The sequence below is a fragment of the Lissotriton vulgaris genome, chromosome 2_1 (assembly GCF_964263255.1).
Source record: "Lissotriton vulgaris chromosome 2_1, aLisVul1.2, whole genome shotgun sequence".
NCBI classification, from domain to species: domain Eukaryota; kingdom Metazoa; phylum Chordata; class Amphibia; order Caudata; family Salamandridae; genus Lissotriton; species Lissotriton vulgaris.
The window spans coordinates 235,850,600-235,869,447 of NC_141687.1; positions in this window are offsets into that span (position 1 = coordinate 235,850,600).

An 18,848-nucleotide genomic window follows, 5' to 3' on the forward strand; every position below is an offset into this window, starting at 1 on the left:
TTTGGTGTTCTGCGCGGACTGAGGCCGGTGCTTAAATTTTTCGATGCCCCGACGAGACAGTTGGTCATCCAAGCGACGATCATCTCCCGGCTGGACTATGCCAGCTCGCTCCTGCTGGGAGCTAACCAAGCTGAGATCGTCCGCCTGCAGCGCGTCCAGAACGCGGCTGCGAGAGCAGTGGTGGGCCTGCCGAGGTCATGTCCCACGTCCAACACTCTGAGGTCCTTACACTGGTTACCAGTGAAAAGCCGAATCCATTTTAAGGTACTCAGCCTTGCTTTTAAAATTTTAAAAGGATCGGCACCTGAGATCCTCAATAACCTTATATCCCCTTATGTCCCGACTCGCTCCCTCAGATCCCTAGGGCAATCCCTTGCGGTTACCCCGCGTTTCAGGCTTAGCCGGATGGGCGGCCGCTCCTTCCGTGTGAGAGCTGCGGCTCTCTGGAATTCGCTTCCTTTGGAAATCCGCCTTTTAGAGGATCTTCTAGCATTTCGCAGGGCCGTGAAAACCTACTTGTTTTAATCTTCTTATGTTGACTCTCACCTTTTTTCCGCGTTGTGTTATGTTCACCTTTTCCATGCGCCAGGACGCTCCTTCGCTGGAGCAGCTGTGCGCAAAATAAATGCAGTTAACATAACATAACATAACATAACATAACATGTCTCATTTCGTCACCATGCAACCCCAGTTAATTAATAGATACGTTGAACCCCATAGACCCAGGAACGCCTGCATAGACTGTAACTCCAGTGGAAGCCCTGTTGCCTCCTCCAGGGATCTAGCCACTGCCTCCCAGAAGTTACGCAATCGAAGGACAACTCTAGAGTGTCTATAACAGTGTGCCCTCTGACCCACAGCCCCTGAGGAAATGAGCACCATCCACTCTTCCACTCTACCTATCCTATAGAGCAGCGTTTGCCTGTAGTAATCCGGGTACATAATTTTAATCTGGATCAGGCAAAAACTTGCCTTTATGGCCACCTTTGCCAGAAACCCCAGAGCCTCCTGCCAGTTGTCTACGTCAAGTTCCCCCAGATCTTGTGTCCATCTATCCATCCTGCATTTTCAACAGACCTGGTTGTGTGTTTCGCAATTTAGTGCTATATGTCATCGAGATCAGCTTCTTATCATTTGTTTTTTTAAATGTGTTTATTTTTAATAGTAAATGTAATGTATATAGATGTGGTTCTATTTATGAATGATAATTTTATGATTGTTGTTTTAATGTATTAATTCTTTTTTGTGTAGTTTATTTATCATAATTTTTACCTTTATTTAATGTAAAAAAAGGGTTTCTGATTTTAATAATTATTATTTTTGCCTTTTTTAAAGATATTATTTTAGATGATATTGTGTGTTTTGATATTTTGGAAATTGTCTATATATTTAAATAGTAGACGATATTTGTTTTTTAGATATTTTTGTCATTCATATTTGTATTTTTTTGGTAAAGTATAGGATGACAATATTTTGGTGAGTCAATATTGTTTTCTGTCATGGAACCCCCTATAATGTGCGGTAAGAGGGCCCTCTCACATCTCTATGCCATTCTTCTTCCCTACCTTCTTCCTTTAGCAGGTTCAAAGAATAGAGTTACTGATATATTCATGAGGTGAAACAGAAGTACATATTCGGACTTCACGCACCAGAACTATCTCTCAAGTGAATGTCTCTGCTGATTGGCAGCTGATGTACTCTTTAGGTTATACTGCTTCTTTTTCATGACTGCTTAAATATCATTTAGGTATACAATAAAGTGATTGATTGAATGCTCAAATTAATCTCAAACACTGGTAATTACTTGAAGTCACATCCTAGTCCGTTATTATTTTGCACACCTTTCCACCTCAATTTAGACCCAGTCATATCCAAATCAGTCTTGACACTGCTTCACAAGAAACAGTCCATCCCGAACTGCCAAGCCAGGTCCTCTTTGATCCCATGAGGACAGAGGCATAGCTAGAGCTTGTGGCGCCCGGGGATATCCCTCAGATTGCCGCCCCTGAGGGGGAACTTGGGGGGAGGGGTGCTGGATAAAATGGACAGTGAGCACTTGAAAGAGGTCTGTGAGACACGTAGTATCGCCCCTAATAGTTACCTTGATCATGCAAGTTACATGCACATACATGACATGGTCCAAGGCTACACAGTAGAATACAATGGTGACTGGCAGGACAAAAGAACACACAGACTGCATGATCTATCTGGGGACTCAGAAAAACCGCATGTGACATCCATCAGAGAGCTGTGTGAACAATTACCTGGTAATCCCCGCAGCACAATGGAAACATGCACATACATGACACTGTTCAGGGATATATATTTCTCATTTTTTTGTATTCCTTGCCTTAGTTTGCTTCCAATGGTCTGTAAGCCTGATTTTTTCCAGTCTCATTCTCCTATTCCTCGGGACCACCCTGTAGTCCAGAGCTATTCGGAATTTTGACTGTGCTACACCTGTGAATGTTCGTCTCATGGGTGACATATACTTAAAACCAGGCTTGCAGCACTGAGCAACAATTGGACATCTTTTTAGGTTTTCCTTATCTGTTTGGGAGATCTCATGTTACTGATACTTTTAAAACGTATGTATGTGAAGTATTACGGGGAAAGTGGGGCTTCGGTCATCCCACTGCAGCTATTGGCTGCCATAGGCTTATCTTGATATGCCATTGCTTGTCTGGACTGCTCATTAAGGCTGTGGAATTCCACAAGTTGTCCCATTTGTGTTCTAATTGGTGATGGTGCAGAAGTAGCCCTTTGGTTGGCCTGCAGAAGCAACATTACTTGTAGCTTGTAAATCAGTCACACATTTTAATTGCTGGTTTATGGCTTTATTGTTTAGGAAGCACATCCTGTTTTGCCTTTAAGGCACTCTAGGGCTTCACTAATCACCTTGTGAAATCATTTGTTTTATTTTGGTGTCTTGATAACGTGGATTTTGGATTGACAGCTTTTTTGGTTCACAGAATAAGCACATGCATTTTTATGACGCTGTTCTTTGAGGCTACAGCTTGATTCTGGGAACGAACAGCCTGATTCATCAATCTCCCGTTTTGCGAGGCCCTAATAGCGAATTATAGCGATTCGCTATTAAGGACTCGCAAAACGGGATTCATGTAGGAATAGCAAAATTTATTGCGATTCCTACTGATTCCTTATTTGCGATTAGCAAATTGCTAATCGCAAATAAGGAAAAACTCCCCATTCATTCCTATGGGCCAAAAGGCCCATAGGAATGAATGGGGAGTATTCCTTATTTGCGATTAGCAATTTGCTAATCGCAAATAAGATTGCGATTTGAAGGGTGCCAGGGGTGTCCAAAGGACACCCTGTAGCACCCCTCAAATGCACATTTGAACAGGTGTTGCACACACACATGTCCAGAGGACATGTGTGTGTGTAACATGCAAAAGAAAAAAATGCACTAAAGTGCTTTTTACTCTTTTTTCACAATTTACCACCAAGTCAGACTTGGTGGTAAATTGCGACCAAATATTGCGAATTCGCAATTTCCAATTGGTTGATGAATTGGATTGAAGGAATCTCTATTAGAGATTCCTTAAATCCAATCCCTCGCAAATATGCGATTTCGGTAATAGCGATTTTTGCATTTGGGATGATGAATCCCAAATGCAAAAATCGCACTCGCAAACGGCCAGATTCTCAGAATCTACACATTTGCGAGCGCAATTCATGTTGATGAATATGGCCGATAGTCTGTTCAACAAACAGACCCTGCTCCCAACATCCATATAGTTGTAGCTCGAGAGATTGCTTCAATGTGATATTTTCATTCTAGAACAGTTAGAAGCAGCAGACAAAAAAATCACTTATTACCAACAAGAAGCTAGATCTATTAGCTTTGCCATTACACAATTAAGGGACACGAGACCTGTTGCTTTGCGAATGATTCTTAATCAATGACCGTCTGAAATAAAATTTAATACACATAAAAATTTTCTCATTTATATTCAACTGGCCTGATTTTGTGAGCGAACTGCAAGTTCCTTAGAGGTTTAGCTTAAATAAAAAATTCACATTGATTTTGACATTGCTCAAAAGCTAGTAATACCTCTGTTTCTATTCCTTGTGCATCGAGCGCGGATTATTTACTAATCAAACGGCGTAAGTGGAGCTCGGACGTTTACTGTGTCAAGGAGACTTGGGCGTCATCAAGGTTCTTATCTGCAGCGGAAATGCACTCACATATGAAAGTGGATTTGTGGCGGAGGTGATGAGCCACTCACCCACCCCTCTGAAAACGTTTACTTAGCTCCTGCTGCTCTCCTCTTACCTCACTCGCTCCAGGGTCTACTCTCTAGGGCAGGTAGGGGTTGGTTGGAACTTTGTTCTCTTCTGCTGCACTGCAGCAGCCAGCAAATCGCCCAACAGCACTGCCACTAAATTCCCCAGGCCAGAATTGACTCCTCACAAGAGCGCGTAGTGGTGAAGCGCATGCCGCGTCACTGCTGCATCGTGAGGCTTGGCTAAAATGATGCCCAGGGCCGTCATTAGTAGCGCTCCCGCGCTACAAGATTGATGGCCCTGTAGGCTGGGAGGGACCAACAGTCAAGCAGGCACAAACGCGGGACGGACGTCACAGGGGCAGTTTTGGCAGCACTGCAGGTCAGGTGCGCTCAGCGCCCACTTTCAAATTGAACCGCGCGCGCGGTACTGGTCGCCCATTGCAGGGGCCTTTATAATTTATTTGGGGACACTGTGTTCCCAAATAAATTATAAAGGCTGTAACGGGCCACCAGTGCCGCGCGACCGCCCCCTAAAATAGTGCAGCCTGGGGCGGACCGCCCCCACCGCCCCGCCCCTAGCTACGCCACTGCATGAGGAACAGGGTCAATACTCATTTGCATATGGCTGGGTCCAAACTGGGGTAGCATTGTGAGCAAAAGAACAATGGATTAAAACCAGATCTCTTGACTAGGGGTGAATTGTTGAAAAGCTTCAGCACTCTGTCCATCATCTTGTTGTGTTTGCTATGTTTGCCCTAAGTGGCCATTGGTATGCCCAGACGTGGGTCCCTTGCTCGCTGTGTTACTGGATTCAAGCTAGCCATGCTGATGAGGGGTGATACCCCTAAACCAGTTCCAGCATGCTTGTTTCTGGTCCAGGGAGGAACTGGCCTGACAGTTTGGGCTGGATGGGAAAAACCGGTTACAACTCATGTATTGCTTCGCTGTGCAATTGCAATGCGACTTTTACATCGCGTCCGGCTTTACAACGCATGCTTTCGGGACGCATGCTACAACGGCGCAGTGACATATACATCGTTAGCAATTACATCACTAGCGATGATAACGCGGGAAAAAAGAATCTGCACAGGTGAGGGAAGCAGTGATCACCAAGAAGAGTGGTTGTGTTTTATGCACCGGTGGAAGCAGACAGGCAAATCCTTGCAATTACATATACATCGCTGACTACGCGGGAAAAAAGAAGCTGCACAGGTGAGGGGAAGCAGTGATCACCAAGAAGTGTGGCTGTGTGCGATGCACCGATGGAAGCAGGCAGGCAAATCCTTTGTTGTATTTGCTGTCTCTGCCAGTGCTTAACGAGCTGACTGGCAGCCTCCTGGTTTATTGGCAGTGTTTGGTTGGCACAGCCCGCCTGTTTTTGCTTATGTCCATATGCTGATGGGAGGGCACTGCCCTTCTCTGCCCGTGCCGTACACAGGTGGGCGCACTCTTTAGGTATGTGTATGGGTCATATTCCGTGGCAGTGCCTGGTTGGACTGCAAGTCTCTGCCTATGCTGGGCAGAAACCCTGCCAGTGTTTATTTGGCGGCTCATCTATCTGCAGGTCGGGATGGGTGGATGGTTCGTTGGTTGGATGGATGAATAGATGCCTAAACGTGTGGATAGCTGGGTGGATGGATGGATGGATGGATGGATGGATGGATGGATGGATGGATGGATGGATGGATGGATGGATGGATGGATGGATGGATGGATGGATGGATGGATGGACGGGTGGGTGGGTGGTGGGTGCATGATGGATAGGTGGATTGATGCATGATGGATGGATGGGTGAATGGGTGGATGGGTGGGTGGATGGATGGATGGATGAGTGGGTGGTGGTTGCATGATGGATGCATGATGGATGGATGGGTGGATGGATGGGTGGGTGAATGGATGGCTAAAAGTGTGAATAGATGGATAGATGGATGGATGGATGGATGGATGGATGGATGGATGGGTGGATGGAAGGATGGATGGATGGGTGGGTGGGTGGTGATTGCATGATGGATGGGTGGATGGGTGCGTGGGTGGATGGATGGATGAGTGGGTGGTGGTTGCATGATGGATGGGTGGATGGGTGGGTGGATGGATGGATGGATGGATGGATGGATGGGTGGATGGAAGGATGGATGGATGGGTGTGTGGGTGGTGATTGCATGATGGATGGGTGGATGGGTGGGTGGATGGATGGATGGATAAGTGGGTGGTGGTTGCATGATGGATGCATGATGGATGGATGGGTGGGTGAATGGGTGGCTAAAAGTGTGAATAGATGGATGGATGGATGGGTGGATGGAAGGATGGATGGATGGGTGGGTGGGTGGTGATTGCATGATGGATGGGTGGATGGGTGGGTGGGTGGATGGATGGATGAGTGGGTGGTGGTTGCATGATGGATGGGTGGATGGGTGGGTGGATGGATGGATGGATGGATGGATGGATGGGTGGATGGAAGGATGGATGGGTGTGTGGGTGGTGATTGCATGATGGATGGGTGGATGGGTGGGTGGATGGATGGATGGATAAGTGGGTGGTGGTTGCATGATGGATGCATGATGGATGTATGGGTGGGTGAATGGATGGCTAAAAGTGTGAATAGATGGATGGATGGATGGGTGGATGGAAGGATGGATGGATGGGTGGGTGGGTGGTGATTGCATGATGGATGGGTGGATGGATGGGTAGATGGATGCATGATGGATGGATGGGTGGATGGGTGGATGAATGGATGGCTAAACGTGTAGATAGATGGGTGGATGGATGGATGGATGGATGGGTGGTGGGTGCATGATGGATGTGTGGATGGATGGGTGTAAGGATGCATGATGGATGAATGGGTGGGTGGGTGGTGGTTGCATGATGGATGGGTGGATGGATTGGTGGATAGATGGATGCATGATGGATGGATGAGTGGGTGGATGGATGGGTGGGTGGATGGATGGATGTATGTGAAATACAATGTTACCACATATTCCCATACCCGTAAACCACATATTCCCATACCCTAGTCACAACCGGTTTAAATGCCCCAAGCATCCTCCCTTCATACACTGGGGTAAAATCTAAGACTGCAGCTTATTCCGGTGTACACTATTACACTCCCCCGTTCACCGCCACACATAGTGCCCGATGCGCCAAGAAACCTCGGCAGCAGTACTCTGCACTAGGGGTTCACACCTGACCCAAAGTTCACCAGTACCAAATTGGAACCCTCCTGGGTCAAGGAACAGAGGTCACGGGTCTGGGCCAATTTAAACACTGCAGACTGTGCTGCGCGCACGCTCGGGCCATTGAACGCAGTTCATTTGCCCATGAAACACCCTGCAGGGATGATACATTTGTAATAAATAAATAAATAAATATTAATGAATATAGAGCCACGTGGATTTCCCTGAGATCGGATATCATCAGTAAGTGAGCGTTTGGTATCAAATCCATGCACCACACACCCAGCAGGAAGTGTGCACACAAACAAGACATGAATCTAGACAGTCAGACAGGGGCCGTGACACACCCACACAGGTGCATAAACATATGCACAGTGGAGCGCGCACACAAGAACAGCACAGCCAGCGATTCCAGCAAACAGGACGCAACATATTCCGAGCAGATACAGAGAGGGCTTATGCGAGCAAAACGCATACACTAGACTGTCACAATGTGTCATCACACAGAGCCACCAGGCACTCGAGGACAGGTGGAGCAGACAGGAACCCCCTCGGATTCACACATGTGACGTGCAAACACTCCGGCGTACATGGGGGTCGCCTATAGAAACCCGACGACCCACCGGCACAGTCATAACTGTGGTAATATACACAACAATGTGCCCGAGGAAGGGCGCTTGCGGGTTTGGAATAGAGCAACCACAAACAGGTGTTCGGCAAGTGAATGTATCCACGCAAGAAGACCTATTTTCCTAAAACTGCATTTTCGTCTCTGTAACCCATGCCTTTTATGCTAATAATATTCCATAAAAACTCTTATTTTAATTTTGAAGTTTTTCATAAAAAAAACAACTCTATGCCACTTAGCATTCCACTTCAAAGCGCTTCTTAATCGAAGGTTGTGAATAAATGGAGACCTGTATTGAGAAGTGTGAACCGTTTGCACCCCATTTGACCCAGAGGTAACTAGACTGCAAATGACTGGACCTTGATAACTATATTATAATATCGGGAGAAGCGGCCCTCAGAGGTGTGTCCTGGTGACAACTGCAGACTCAGTGACCAGGAGCTCTGGGTTTAAATGAGGGGGTTCTAAATGTGTCCGAAATGTGTGATCTTCTCCAGTTCCATCATCTGCCGAACGTGCATCTATCCAGATGTAACAGTGGCCGATATACAACAGCAACATCTTCCATAACCCACTAATTCCACAGGTGAGAAGTCTATTGACAGTGTTAAAGAAGTGCTGTCATGTGGGGAGTTCTGGGGGATGTTTCCTGTGGAAGTCCCTCTCGCTATCCAGACTTTCACGGGGCGGGAATAGGGTTATTTTCTTACAGCAGTGTTCTTTTTTTAGGCACGGGAGATCGAGTGATTTGCTCACATTCACTGGATGTTGAGCGTCCCTGCCGACCTGCTTGCCATTAGGCCAGGTCCTCGCGCCTGAACTCTGACCCCTCACCTCTGCCAGAAGTAGGGTGACCAACTGGCATTGGTGCAAATTCAGGACGGCGAGTGTAAAAATTCAGGACAAAGGGTCAAAATTCAGGACACAAATTCAGGACAGGAGGTCAAAATTCAGGACAAAACTTCAGGACAATTGGATATGTTTTACAGACACATCAGAGGTCGCGCAATGGTATATAAGTAAGCCCAGCCATATCCAAACATATTCAACCATTTGCAAACCTATCCATCACGTATCCTTCCATCTATCCTTTCATTCATCCATCCCTTCATCCATCCTTTATCCATCCATCCACCCTTTCATCCTAGCCATCTGTATACTCATCCATCCACTCTTCTACCCATCCACCCAGTCACTCATCCTTCCAACCATCCACCCTTTCAGACATCCACCATCCTCCCTTTCTCTCTCCATCGTCCCTTTCACTTAGCAATCCTTCCTTCCATCCATCCACCACCCACCCACCCATCTACTCATCCACTCATGAATCCATCCATTGACCCTATCACTCATCCAACCTTTCTCTCATCCATTTATCCTTTTACTCCTTCACTCATCTATTCGTCCTTTAGTCCATCTACCCTCCCTTTCACTCACTCATCCATCCTTACACCCACCTTTTCACTCATCTGTCCATCCACTCACCCTTGCACTTATCAATTCATCAATCCATCCATCATTTCACTCATCCATCCACCCACCCACCCACTCACTCATCCACCTTTTCACTCATCCATCCTTTCACTCATCCATCCACCCTTTTACCCATCCAGCTACCCTTCCACCCATACATCCAGCTATTTACCTTTTCTCCCTTCCATCCTTCAACCACTCACTCATCAATCCATCCATCCTCTTTTATTATCCATCTATTCAATCTTTCATTCATCCATGCACCCTTTCACTAATTCATCCAGCCATCCACCCACCCATCCCTTCACTTACTCACTCGCCCACCTTTTCATATTCATTTTGAGCTGAGCCTTTTTGAGCTGCAGAAGCCATTCCTGGACTGGGACAGAAGCCACTCAGGGCAGACACAGGATCCACCACAGGTGGGGGGGGGTGGGGGGGGGGAGCCGGAGGGACAGGAGCCATCACTGGGGGGAGGGGGGTGGGAAGGAGGGGGACCAGGATCCACCAGGGTGGGCACAGGGGTGGGCATGCAGCATCCTAGTATCATCTTGGTCTCTTCCAGGGTGGAATAGGGCTCCTCACCCCCTCCTGGACAAGACAATGAGAAGTCAGTCTCTCTTTCCAAAATGTTACTTTTACCAGCCCCCACTGTGATGTACAGTACTTAAAGGAGATACTTCGAGAGAACTGATTTAACTGATTGTCCTCCTTACTTTGTTAATCAGTGTGGGTGCGATTGTGCCATTTCTTTATTTTATTACATTAAAGACTGCATGTTGGAAGAATCGAGGTTTGTTTACAATTTAGTGACAGTTATTAAGCTCTGTGCTGTGCTGAGAACCACGTGCTGCCTCGGTGTAATCCAGACCGGTTGTAGGATGTTTGGGGCCCTGGGCAGAAAGGGACTGTCTCACACAAATTGCGATGCATTCAGGGCTGTTTGCATCTGAATAGATGCCCCTGCTCCTGAAGCTGCAGCCCCTCCCTCTCAGCCACCTCCAAGCACCTCTTAACAGCTCAACAAGGGTTGGAGGTGTGAGAGGTGGGGGCTGCAGCTTCAAGAGCAGGGGCATCTATTCAGATGCAAACAGCCCTGAATGCGTCATGTCAAGTCAAGAAGGGAGGTGAGTGGAAGCTGTGCCTGCTTTAGGGATGTGCGACCGTGCCCCGTTAAAATTACGGACAAATGGCGTCCGTTAAAGAATCCTTCACGGACAACGGACAGACGGCCGAAATTACGGACTGTCCGTGAAATTTACGGACAGTTGGTCACCCTAGCCAGAAGCAAAGCACGCATTGTCATGACGTGCGATTTAAGCGCCTGTGATGTTTCATGCTTGCCAAAAGGAATCAACGCATTGCCGTTGTAAATACGTGCAATGTAAAAGATGGCGATGTTTTGCACATTGCGATGTATTCACCGCGGGGTTAAAGCACGTAATGTCATGGTGCGCGATGTATGATCATACATCCGGGCTGGACTGTTCCCATAAGGAGTAGGGTCAAGACTGATTTGCATATGTCTTGGTCTAAACTGGGGTGCCATAGTGAGCAAAAGAACGATGGATAAACCCAATTCTCTTGACCGGGGGAGAGTGGTTGAAGAGTTTCAGCACTCAATCCATCATCTAGTTGTGCTTTCTATTTTTGCTCTAAGTGCTCAAGGATATGCCCAGATGTGGGTCTCTTGCTCGCTGTCACACTGAATTAAAGCTAACCTGGCTGATGAGGGGTGATACCCTATACCCGGGCCCAGGATGCTTGTTTCCGGTCCAGTGGAAAGCCTGGCCTGGCAGATCGGACAGGACTTTTCCCATGAGGAGCAGGGTAAAGACTGATTTGCGAAGATACTTAACAGAAGTCAGACTTTTGGTCATCTGCTCACAGCTATTTTATTTGTCTAGCTCTAAGACAAAAAAGGAGCAATAAAGCAAAACACAGCAAAAAAACAGCAACACAGGAAATCTTTTTTATCAAAAGATATTACTTTTATATATGTTTAGTTCATAGATTCAAAGGGTACATATTAACCATTGAAATAAATCAAAATGCATTCAAATGAAAAAAGAATGAACAAATTGTTCCTACAATACATCTGAATAAAAGTCCAATCTAAGAAATAAATAACAAATGACTCCTGTTTTTCTTCAAGTGAAGGTCACTTGCAAAATTAATAACAGCGAAATAAAGTTATTTTGAACTTGAACAATGGAACTTGTTGGCTCAGATGGGCCTTATCTCCCTCAGACACAGAAATCTCTCTGGTGGAGCCTCGTTGGCCTTCTCCTTAACCTCACAATGGAACCTATTGTCTAAATCTGGGTGATTGTGGATCATTAAAGATTTACTAGTGATTGGTTGGATTCACAGTGCTGTGCTCAATGTTTTGAAGTTGTTCATGCGCTGGATATGCACAAATACAAATCCCCCATGACATTAGGCCCTTTACACAGTGCTGGATTTTAAATACATGTCCTTAAAAGGACATGCTTACTTTTCTCTCCTTGATCTGCCCTTTACCTTTCTTCCTCACTGTGTACCTCTCCTTTCCCAGCTCTCTTTCCTCCTTTGTCACCTTTCTGTGCTGTCCCTCACATCTTAGAAAAAAGAAGGATGGGGGGGGTCTATGTGGGTTATTTATTTATTTTATTTTAGGTTTTTATAGAGCGCGTAGTCACCCAAGAGTATCCCAGCGCTAACCTCAAGTTCCTGATGGCTGAAAGTAGGGGATGGCGATGATTTAAGGGAAGAGAAGGGTTTTGAGAGACTTCCTGAATCGCAGGAGGTTAGGTTCTGATCTGAGACTCAAGGGGAGCGCGTTCCATTGTTTCGCTGTGTTGACTGAGAAGCGGCGGCCACCTGCGCGGGCCTTCTTCACCCTGGGAACCAAGATAAGGTTTCCATGGTCTGACCGAAGTGCTCTCGTAGGTCTGTAGGGTGTGATCCAGTTGCTAAGGATTGGTGGACCTGCGTTGTGCAGTACCTTGTGAGCCAGGCAAAGGGCCTTGAATATCACTCTTTCCCTGATCGGGAGCCAGTGTAGTTTTTTCAGTGCAGGTCTGGCTGATGTCCTGGCTGGGGTATTCGTGAGCAGTCGGGCCGCGGCATTCTTGGTTTTTTGTAATATTTGGAGAGTGGTTTCCGGGGCTCCTAAGTAAATGGCGTTGCTGTAGTCCAGCCTGGACACAATTAGGCCTTGGATCAGCAGTAGTCGGGACTGGAAAGGGAGTAGGGAGAGCACCTTTCTGCATGATCTTAGTAAGCCGTAACAAATGCCGGCCGTTTTTCTTGCCTGTGTTCTGAAGGTGAGATCTTTCTCTAACCATACTCCCAGACTCTTAACTTCCGTCTTAGGGGTAGGGGGTTCACCCATACAGGCGGGCCAGATGTTTGGGGGTAGATTCAGTGTTTTGTGCCCTAGGAGAAGAATCTCCGTTTTTGTCCCATTTAATTTCAGGGCTGAGTCGCTCATCCATTGATGGATATTGGAGAGGCAATCATGGAGATTGGAAGGCTCTAGCTTGGGGTGAGAGAGAGTTACCACCAGCTGAGTGTCGTCAGCATAACTGACGAGGGTGACTCCAAATGGAGAGACTAACTCCTCCAGTGGGGCCATGAACACGTTAAACAACGTGGGGCTTAGTGATGAGCCCTGTGGCACACCACACCGGAGGGGGATGGAGGGGGAGCGACTTTCATATTCCCAGACTTGGAAAGAGTGTTGCTAAAGAAAGGACGTGAGCCATTTCAACGCTGTATCTTTCACTCCGATGTTTTCTAGGCGTTGGGTTAAGACCTGGTGGCTGACAGTGTCGAAGGCCGCACTCAAGTCTAGGAGGACCACTGCCACTGATCCTCCTGTATCGAGAATTTCTCTGGTCTTCTCCACTGCTGCAAGAAGAGCGGTGTCAGTGCCCTGACCTGGTCGAAAACCTGTCTGTGAGTTCTTAAGAAGGTGGTTGGTTTCCAGGAATTGAGACAGGGTTAGTTTAACAACCCTAAGATCTCATAACCCAAAACATAACACGAACAATAAACAAGAGATATAAGGTCTGGGAAGATGTGTGTTGTACCGCAACTAAGAACTAAGGAGGATCATGAAACACCAAGAAATTACATATGGCTGAAAACTCCCATCAGACCACCATTGTGGCGGAATATCATCACGTGGGATACGGATGGTGGATCCAAAACTCGCCCAACCCATCAAGTGATGGTGCAGAGATGGATTTCCGAGGTAGATCTCTAGCCACAGTGTATTTCAAGTAGGTGCTGATGGAGTGCAGTGCTGTGTGAAAAAGTGAGTGATAAAGGTAACAATAAAAATAACTACCAGAACAGAAAATATGTTTAATGGGCACTGTTCTAGTGTCAAGATTAAAATTACGCCTGATAGTTTGAAAATATGACTATATATAGGCGCAGTGCAGAGTGGTCGACATGTTTCAGCTATATGGATTAATTTTATCCAGCTTTCTTCAGGACCGTGATCTTAATAGCAACTGCAAAATAAGTGATCATGTGAATGTGAAGCAAGGCAGTATCAAATCAAAATATTCCTACCAGGAACTTGGGTCCCCAATGTAGACTGAATTGAGTTACTCGTCCTTTCCCAGCATTATGTGGGAAGTCACCTCACCTCACCTGGCACCCGCTCGGGAAAAAATGAGGCCCGCTCTGTCCGTCGGCTGACCGCCGACAAACGGTCTGGGCCTCTCCGAGCTCCGCCGAGATGCCGCCACTGGGAGTCAGAGTCCCTCAGGGCTCCGTGCTGAGCCCGACTCTCTTTAACATCTTTATGACCCCTTTGGTGACATTGGTGGAGTCTTTCAGGGCCCAGATCGTATCTTACGCCGACGACACCCAGCTCCTCCTTTCATGTCAGAAAGGAGAAGATTTCGACGGCGAGAGTATCCGTGAGTGCCTTGGGGCTGTTTTCAAATGGTTCCAGCTGAACAGCCTCAAGTGCAACTCAGATAAATCTGAGATACTCTTCTTCGGTTGCTTATCTGACCCAGAGTGGCATGAATGGTGGCCTGCTGACATGTTCCCTCCAGCACATTCGTCCCAGATAGCTATGAATCTGGGAATTAAGATCGACAACGGGCTGACTTTAAGATCCCAGGTTCTGGCTCTCTCGGGTACCTGCTTTGGCCTCCTCAAGATGCTCCGGAAGTTCTTCCCCCTGCTCTCGGAAGAGCACAGGAGAACTACGGTCCCGGCATTAATCGGCTCAAGATTGGATTATTCCAACATCCTATATCTTGCCCTACCGGAGTATCTCCTGCAACGCTTGCAGGTGGTGCAGAACGCGGCCGCGCGGGCTATCTTTAGCCTCCACAGACGTGCCAGAGTATCCAGCCTATTGCAGTCGCTCCATTGGCTTCCCGTCCGGAAGCGGATAGAGTTCAAGGCCTTGACACTGGCCCATAAGGCCTTGCATGCCACGGGAGCTCAGTATCTCCAAAGGAGACTCGCCTTTTACCACCCGGCTCGCTCTCTGAGATCTGAGTCTCTGTTCTTAGCTGTGGTTCCCCGAGTAAAAAAGGCTTGCATTGGAGGCCGCTCTTTCAGGCTGCGAGCTTCGCAGCTTTGGAACTCTCTTCCACTGTCACTGCGCAGTACATCCAATTTACTGGCTTTCAGGAAGGGCCTTAAAACATGGCTCTTTTCCCGATAGTGTTCTTTTTTTGCAGTGTTGGATCTCTCTACTCCCTGTAGAAGCTCCGTTTTTTTGTGGTAATTGTCTGTTTTTTCTGGTCACTAATCAAAGCGCCGGGACACTCCTTTGGAGTAGCCGTGCGCTATAGAAGACCAACCTAACATCTAACATCAAACATCTAACATCCGTCGGTACCTCTTGCCGGCTTCCGAGTGGGAGTGGAGGTGATTGTGGATCTGGGTGATTGTGGATCATTAAAGATTTACTAGTGATTGGTTGGATTCACAGTGCTGTGCTCAATGTTTTGAAGTTGTTCATGCGCTGGATATGCACAAATACAAATCCCCCATGACATTAGGCCCTTTACACTGTGCTGGATTTTAAATATATGTCCTTAAAAGGACATGCTTACTTTTCTCTCCTTGATCCGCCGCCCTTTACCTTTCTTCCTCACTGTGTACCTCTCCTTTCCCAGCTCTCTTTCCTCCTTTGTCACCTTTCTGTGCTGTCCCTCACATCTTCCCTAACTAGTCGGTCTAGTCTCCCAAGACCTGACTCCCCTTTCACTCCTCTCATCTGCCCTCTTTCCTACCCTTCCACCTGCTGTTTCTTTATCCTTCTCTCTCCTATTCCCCTCTCCGCAATCTCTTTCTTACCTATCTGTATCTCTCTATCTCCTTGCTGTCTCTAAGCTGTCCTTCCACTTAGCTCACTATCTAAAGTGTTTATCACCCATCAACCCTCTGCCCACTGTCTTTCTCAGTTGGCTTTTTCCTGCTTATCTGTATCATTATCACCTCACCCCCCCGCCCCCTCAAGCGGTACTTCTCACCTGTATGTGTGGCACCTAGCTATCTATCAGCTCTTATTCACTTGTCACTTTATTAACTCCCTCTTTATCAGCTTGACTTGTCTGCTCTTTTCTCTCTCATCTGTCTTTTATCGGTCAATTTCCTTAAATTTCTCGCAGTCTCCTCTACGATCTCTCTTTGTTTCTTTATCACCTATTTGTCATTTGTGTGGCACTTCTGCTCTTAGATGTCCTTTCCTAACATGTTTGTTTATTTTTATACCCCTCTGTCTCTCGTTCATTCTTCTTTCCATGAGTGTCTCTCTGTCCCTCCCTATCTCTCCCTTCACTCTCTGTCAGCTGTCTCTGTACCTGTTTAACCCTTTTCACTCAAATACACGTCTCCTCCCTATCTCACACAGCTGTCTCCCACTTTCCTTTTCAAAGCTGTCCTTTTATCAACTCACTCTCATTTCCTAATGGATCATTCTCTCTCCGGCACTCTCTCATTATCACCTGCAACTCACAACTGTCTCTTAACTCTCTCTATTACAGCTACTTCTCTTTCACCTCTGTCCCTCATGGGCCTGATCGCTGAGGTGCAGACTGAAGGCCTAATTCGATGTAGGTCGGAGTTGCCTCCGCCCGACACCGTCTCGCTGTGTGAACTGCCCAACCATAGGTCGGTGGTTCCAAACACCCAATAGGATGTGACTGCATATGGTGCGGTCACAAACTCCCATTTCTAAATGGGAGCTTGTGCGGCAGGTGGAAACCATTGAGAAATGGGAGTTTGTGGAAATCCCTGCACTGTGTGGCAGGCACCTCACAGTGCCTGCAACTTGGTGCAGGGATTTTCAGGGGGGGGGCAGGTCCCCTCTAGGCCCACAACAGTAGACCTCAGAGGGATTGGGGCCCTGCTTTGGGCCTCCGACGAAGCTTTCTGACAGCCCTTTGATGTCGGAAAGGCCGACATGGAAAGGCTGTTGGAAACCAACATCATAATTGTCAAGCGCTCTGATATCCTTCGGGATCAAGTTCGCACTATATAAAACTTTATAAATAAAATCAAATAAAATAATTCCGAATGCAGAAACGTCATAATTAAGGGATTTTGATTGGTTTCCGACTGGCCGACATTGTAATTCGGTGGTGGGAATGTAAACCTACCATGAGCGGTTTGAGGCTTACCTACCGACATCGTAATGAGGCCCTTAGTCGTGACATTTGTTGCAGCTCACTAATAGAATGCAAACGTAATGTACATAACTTCTTCAATTAATCTGAAGCACTGATAATTACACTGGGCACATTCCAAGCCATAGAGTTTTTAGCCTGCCTACCCACCCAGACTGGGACTAACCACATGAAAGTTAGTCTTGGCCATGTTGCAAAAAGGGCGGTTACAACTGAACTGCAAGGGTACATCACCTCTCAAGAGAAAAAATATTGACCTCCGACACCTTTTTGGTGCTGTAAAGTGATAGCAGCACGAGTCCCGTGGAGCAGTGAGCCTGTGACACACATGAGGCCAAATGGGAGACTGGTGATGAAAGGCAAAAATAAAGTGATGGATGGTATTGTGTTGCCTCTTTAGATATTGAAAGGGTGAACTTTTGAAAGTGAGACTGTCAACAGTGATTTTGGCTGCATGTGGGGTATGGAAGTACTGTCTGTAGATAACAGTACCTCGTCTAGCCTTTCACCCATGTATTGTTTAGTATGGTATCATTTATATAGTGCGCCATGCCCAGTTGTGGGGCACCAAAGCATATTTTAGATGAATGGCACTCTAGACTGTTGTGAAGTGTGTGGTTGGCGTACACTTGTATTTGTTGTGATCATGCATGGAAAGCATTTTGGTGTTGTGCATGAGTGACCAGATAGGTGCCACTGTTTTGTCCTGAGGCACATCACCTAGCAGTGTGATGGAGGAGGAAGTATGAGACATTGGCACTCAAAATATAACTGTTAAGAACGGGTGGTTATAATTTACTCTGCATGTTCTGTGGTTTTCAGGAAAGATGCAGGGATCTACCTGAATGGTCAGTACTATAGATAGTCTAGTTGGGGGCAGGGACAATATGACATGCAGCAAGCTACGTAGCACCAACCAAGCTAGAAGGCCGGTGGTATGGTGTGGTGTGTTCTCCAAACATAGGGGTAATCGGAAAAGGCCCGTTAATCTATACATCAGAAGGCACAAAACAGGGATGCTGTCAGATTAGTAAAATGATGTCAAATGTCCAAGAATGGAAGTTGGGACATAATCAGAGAACGTGCAGTATTCTAAAGGCTCGTTTGCCACCTGTTAGTGTACAAATACACCCCATGAGTGAGAAAAGAAGTGGAACAGCAATCAGGTTTGGCAACCTGAGTAGAACTGACACAGTCTTTAAAAGGCCCAGATTCCACCCAGGCCGCAGAAGGCTACATCTTTGAGCCGAGTTACACATCCCTAGCCCATTGAACGCCCCAAAACCTCCCAAGGGCGGATGAGAGCCATTCGAGTTATCCCAAGGCAGGTCATGGGTCTGAGTCTAGCTAGATGGGCCCCCTGCAGCTGGAAGTTGTGAGAGTCAAAGTGTCTGATAGATTGCTGCTCTGACAGAATCAGAATGAATCAGCTTATCCTGTGCTAGCCGCCATTCCTCATCCCTGTAATACTTGTTCTTGGGTCCGATAGCCTTGCTCTTTGTAGTCTGCATTAGGATTCATCGTCCTGTCGGTAGAACATCTTTCCAAACTAATTCCACTTTCATTAGTAGGGAATGACATTTCAGGGTGCAAAGGTGCTGAAAGGAGACTTATCCTGCTTCCATTCTTTCAGCAGGACACGGCACCGATTTTGTACTTCTATTTTTGCTTG